The sequence below is a fragment of the Oncorhynchus nerka genome, linkage group LG8, assembly GCF_034236695.1.
Source record: "Oncorhynchus nerka isolate Pitt River linkage group LG8, Oner_Uvic_2.0, whole genome shotgun sequence".
NCBI lineage: Eukaryota > Metazoa > Chordata > Actinopteri > Salmoniformes > Salmonidae > Oncorhynchus > Oncorhynchus nerka.
The window spans coordinates 71,392,563-71,397,954 of record NC_088403.1 but is presented as its reverse complement, the minus strand read 5'-3'; the positions used below and the strand labels follow the sequence as shown (position 1 = coordinate 71,397,954).

The window sequence follows — 5,392 nt, the reverse complement described above, 5'->3', positions numbered from 1 at the left end:
TTCAGAACCACAGATCGCTGCCTCTTGCACAAAGGGAGGTGTTCCCGCCATCAGGTTGGTTATATAGCCATCCCACGCCATGGTTCTACAGCACTGACTTGACTATAAACACCTATAGACTAGGGGGAGATGGAGAAGAGAGGTGGGGTGGACGAGAGGGAGACAGAGAAGAGAGGTGGGGTGGATGAGACGGAGAAGAGAGGTGGGGTGGACGAGAGGGAGACAGAGAAGAGAGGTGGGGTGGATGAGAGGGAGAGGTGGGGTGGAGGAGAGGGAGACAGAGAAGAGAGGTGGGGTGGAGGAGAGGTAGAGGTGGGGTGGGGTGGACGAGAGGGAGACAGAGAAGAGAGGTGGGGTGGACGAGAGGGAGACAGAGAAGAGAGGTGGGGTGGGGTGGAGGAGAGGGAGAGGTGGGGTGGAGGAGAGGGAGAGGTGGGGTGGGGTGGACGAGAGGGAGACGGAGAAGAGAGGTGGGGTGGATGAGAGGGAGACAGAGAAGAGAGGTGAGAGAGTAATAGGATACGGCATGTGTCAAAATTGATTGATTGCTGACCTTATGACCTGATGACATGTACAGAATATGTGCCCCCGCCCCGCCCCCTGTTCGTGTGGTCATGTGTTAGAGGGTGTTTGAACTTTTGGGGCCCATGCCCCCCTCCACCCCCCAGTTTTATCTCCCTTATGGTTGTTATCTATGAAGCAGGAATGTCTGGGGCTATAGATAGCGCTGGGGCCTCAGCATTATAAATGTCCAGAACAAGCCATTTTTTAAGACCTGAATATTAAGCATCTAAAAATATGTCTACAAGGGGAATTCTCGGAGTGCTCTGTAGCTCATGTCACGAACCCAATGCCAAAAGCTTGGAGGATATTTTGGTAGAGGCTCCCGAATGTTTTAACGGATTTCTGTGTACAAGCGAGGGCCATATTTCGTACATATTCAACCCGGAGGAATCTACGGTTAAGATATTCACAGACAGCGTGTCCCAACCCTTTTATCGTGCAGAACCCGAGCCTTTTTCTCTAGCGCTAAGGATGCGAGAATGGCTTAAAATAAGGCTAGCTTTGTGTCAAATGGAACGTGCCCTGAGTGCTTCAAGGCTGCCAGGATATGCGTTGGAAGAACAAGTCTGTGGACGTCAGGATCTAATGGCCCTGAGAGTCACATCCATGGGTTATACCCCGGACTCCAGAGTGACAATTTTAGCATGTGAACAATTTGACAGGTCAAATGCTACGAAAACGGTCAGTTCATATGTATCCTCCAAAGCATGCAAGGATGTAAATTTTTTTCAAATAATGTTCAGTTTTAAATGGCGCGATTACCACATTTTCCGAACCCTGATGAATAAGCTGGACAGTCTTTTCGAAAATCGTGAACAATTACGGCGATGGCCTAGGTTATCGTTGAGACATACCCCGGAACAACATAGGTTATCGTTGAGACATACACCGGAACAACAACAAGTTCGAAGGCGGATCTTTCCCTGGCAGGAAAGTGGACAGAGCTTCGACGGAGCGCGGAAAAGACTTTGTGATGGGGAAATGGAAACGGATAATGTTCAGGGCTAACAGGACCCCATATATCTGTAAGAAATATTTAAAATAAATGTTGAATTATAACGTGTGTTAAAATGTAGGTGTTAATTTTTGAAAATGTATACCCCCCCCCCATTTAACTAGGGGGTAGCGCTCTTTTCTCTCAAGCTAGGGTCTGGCGCAGACAACTGTAAGATCTGAAAAGAAAACATGTATTATTTTATAGTCTATTCCTACTTTGGGTATGTTATGAACATTACGTTTTATTAAAGTTTGTAATAATGTACAAAGACCTGCATCCAAGGTTTTTTTTATTTTTACATAAAACACATGTGCTGCATGTTTAAATATTATTCAAATGGGTTACTTAATTCAAACATGTCTTAAAGGTTGTACGAAATATTTTGGAATTCAATAAAAGGAATGTTTAAAAACGGTATCTCACCCTTTAACCTCTTGCTTCTACTTGGGACGCTTGCGTCCCAACTAGAGCTCTGGAAATGCAAATGCGCTACGCTAAATGCTAATAGTATTAGTTAAAACTCAAAAGTTCATTAAAATACACATGCATGGTATCAAATTAAAGCTACACTCGTTGTGAATCCAGGCAACAAGTCAGATTTTTAAAATGCTTTTCGGCGACAGCATGAGAAGCTATTATCTGATAGCATGCACCAATACACTACAACACAAAAGCACAGCAGGGGACGTAAACAAAATAATTAGCATTTCGGCGTTACACAAACCGCACAATAAAATAGAAAACAGTCATTACCTTTCACCATCTTCTTTGTTGGCACTCCTAGATGTCCCATAAACACTATTGGGTCTTTATTTCGATTAAATCGGGCCATATAAAGCCAAGATATCGTTATATGTAGACTGTGTGATAAACGAAAAAAACAGCGATTTCACAACGTAACGTCATTTTTTTAAATTCAAAAAGTAGACGATAAACTTTCACAAAACACTTCGAAATACGTTTGTAATGCTACTTTAGGTATTAGTAAACATTAATAAGCGATAAAAATCATCCGTAGGCGATGTAAAAATCATTAGCTGTCGTCTTGGAAAAAATTTCACGAGAGAGCTCTTCCGGAATGATCTGGGCGGAGACCGGAGGTAAGTGGTGCCCCTGTTTCGGTTCAACCAAGAATCAAAGATGATTCAATTCACAAGACTCTAGACAACATGGGGATGCTGTGGGAGTTGAATGCTCGGTCTTATCTAATTCGGCTCACTGTTAACAATTGCTGGAAGTGGCGCAAGGATATTTATTTCCATTTTCTGTGATCAGGTTTTCCTGCGCTTTCCGATGTAACGCACGTTATGTTATAGCCACAGTCGTGATTTAACCAGTTTTAAAAAACGTCCGAGGGTCCGAGGGTTTCCTATCCACACATTCTAACCATATGAACGTACTATATTCCTGGCATGAGTAGCAGGGCGCTGAAATGTTGCGCGATTTTTAACAAAATGTTCAAAAAAGTAGAGGGTAGGAGCAACTAGTTTTAACTATGGGAAAAACCTATTTAACAACGTCTTCCAACTCTGTCGCGAAGTAAAATAGAATCAGAGTGTTTGTGTGTGTGTGGGGAGGGGTCTTGAGGCGGAGCAACAGGCGTGTATGTGTGTGTGTGTGTGTGTGTGTGTGTGTGTGTGTGTGTGTGTGTGTGTGGTTGGTTGTGTGTGTAACATAAATCCTAAGGTTGGGGGGTCCCAGAACTCTTATCTGTAGAGAACCGTTTGAAACCAAGGTGTGCACTATCATGCATAAGGCATGTCGAGATATCAGCCAAACAGCGGGGGTTAAACATAGATATCGCTAATCTGCGGCCCCCACACACCCCGTTTGCAGACAGAATGTCACGACATCCCCTCCTGTTGTTTGAATTCACAGCCTGTGTTCTCTAAACCAGACATACATGGGTTGGGGTGTAGCATACATCTCTCAAAAAAACTCATTCCGAACTTTTAGATAGTTAGGGACAGAACTATTTTTTAACGTTGTCAGCATTGCTTTAGCGCAAACATAAAGGCCCGAATATTGAGCATGCATATTAAAATAATAATAATAATATTCTGAATAAGGGAATCTCGCATAATGGATATTTCTGGAGGTGAGTAAATGAAAAAAACATATTTTAAGATTTGTTTGAATATTATTGGAATATTAACCCCTAGTTATTTGGGTATTTCAGGCCAAATGCCCAATATAGGTAAAAAAAAAAAAAAAAAAAAGTGTAGATATAGCGTATCACTGATAACATTGTCTAATGGAATCTAGGATCATTTACGCAGCTTTTACGCGATTTACCTGATCTGGAACATGATGGGGGTTCGCAGGAGCAAAAGTCTGGCAGACAATCACCAACGGCCTTTTTTCGTTGTAAGTCCTTATAATTAAACACATACCCAAGAAATATTTATATATAAACATTTTAAAAATAGGTTGTACTATTTTTTAAAACTATTTTATGTATTTACAGCCGACATACAGCCCTTTATGATAAAGGATGCGTTATGGACAGCTGACACGCAGGACTTTGATGCAATTCTACCGTTCACTGTGGCCCAAGTACACTGCTCAGAATCAAGCCCACCCGAAAACTACTGTTGGGCCGGGAACTTGCTGCTTCACGAGCCGGCGCTCCAGGGACAAGGTATGGGACCATTATACAGCTTTGTTATTAGTTATCAGCCTTTTTATTAGTTATAGATCTGTTGATAGCCTATGTTAAAACAAGGACAAATAATGTTTTTTCAGACTGCCCGGAGACAGACCCAGCAGAATCTGGTCACACACCCCCGGTTTCGGCGATTCGTCACAACAAGCGCCAAAAAAAGCCGAGGTATTTTAACTATGTACTGTTAATATATATTATTATAACGGAAAGGTATTTGACATTTGTATGTAGCTAACATATATATTTTTATATCTAATAACGTAATTATGTATGTATTATTTTCATTCAGACTCCGCACCGGCGAAAAACGGCACAGACGACCACATAAATCTAGAGCTGGGGGATTCCGGCGCCCCGAGCATTCCGAATGAAACACCCAAGAGACCTGTTTTTAATGACATGTCAGATGTTGATGACCAGCTATTCTGTGATGCGGCCAACCTTATAGACCCAGTCAATTCTACGGCCTCAATACCTGCAGCCGAACAAGAAAGGTTTTTCACATTATTTTCCAGGGCTTTGAAATCGAGGAATGTTTTGCTATACAAACGACTGGGGGATTTAATTGAGAGACAGTACAGAGACGATATGTTATTCTGGCATAGAACAATTCCACGCATGTTAAACAGCAACCCCATTAAAAACGCAAATACAGACGCTAAAATCATACATGTAACACCAACCATTACAGAAAGAAAAAAAAAACGAACACTCTTAATTATCCAAAAATGGCAGAACTAACGCAACACGGGGAGACAGTTGAAAGCCTCTTATCCCAGATTCCAGACGAACTCCTAGAAGTTATAAGACGTATGAACGATTCAGGAACGTTAGATGAAAGCATATTAACACAGATTCCAGCCGAACTCTTAGAAATGATTAATCGTATGAACCAGTCAGGGGGGGTTGAGGAAAACATGTTATCCCAGATTCCCGAAGCCCTCATAACCTTAATTAATCGTATGAACGCGAGTCAGACAATTTCGGCCCCGACAACCCCGACAGCGTAAGAACACCCCGTAACGCCTAGGTCCGTAGAGTCTGAAACGCCACAAGATGTTTTTGGGGAATTGGACAATTATCTAATAAATCTGGCTGCAGATGTTCATGATAGACGTGTCAGGGTTGTGTACAGGAATAAATTCAACAATACAGAGATTCGACAG

At 42.4% G+C, this 5,392-nt stretch overlaps 1 long non-coding RNA gene across 1 annotated transcript; it reads left to right on the top strand.

Annotated features, from left to right (window-relative positions):
• Positions 1 to 475: 475 nt before the first annotated feature.
• Positions 476 to 4,857, top strand: LOC135572995 (uncharacterized). The gene is made up of 5 exons (XR_010464610.1): positions 476 to 1,589; positions 3,841 to 3,928; positions 4,029 to 4,202; positions 4,307 to 4,391; positions 4,516 to 4,857. It is a non-coding gene; the product is annotated as an uncharacterized LOC135572995 (long non-coding RNA).
• Positions 4,858 to 5,392: the final 535 nt, after the last annotated feature.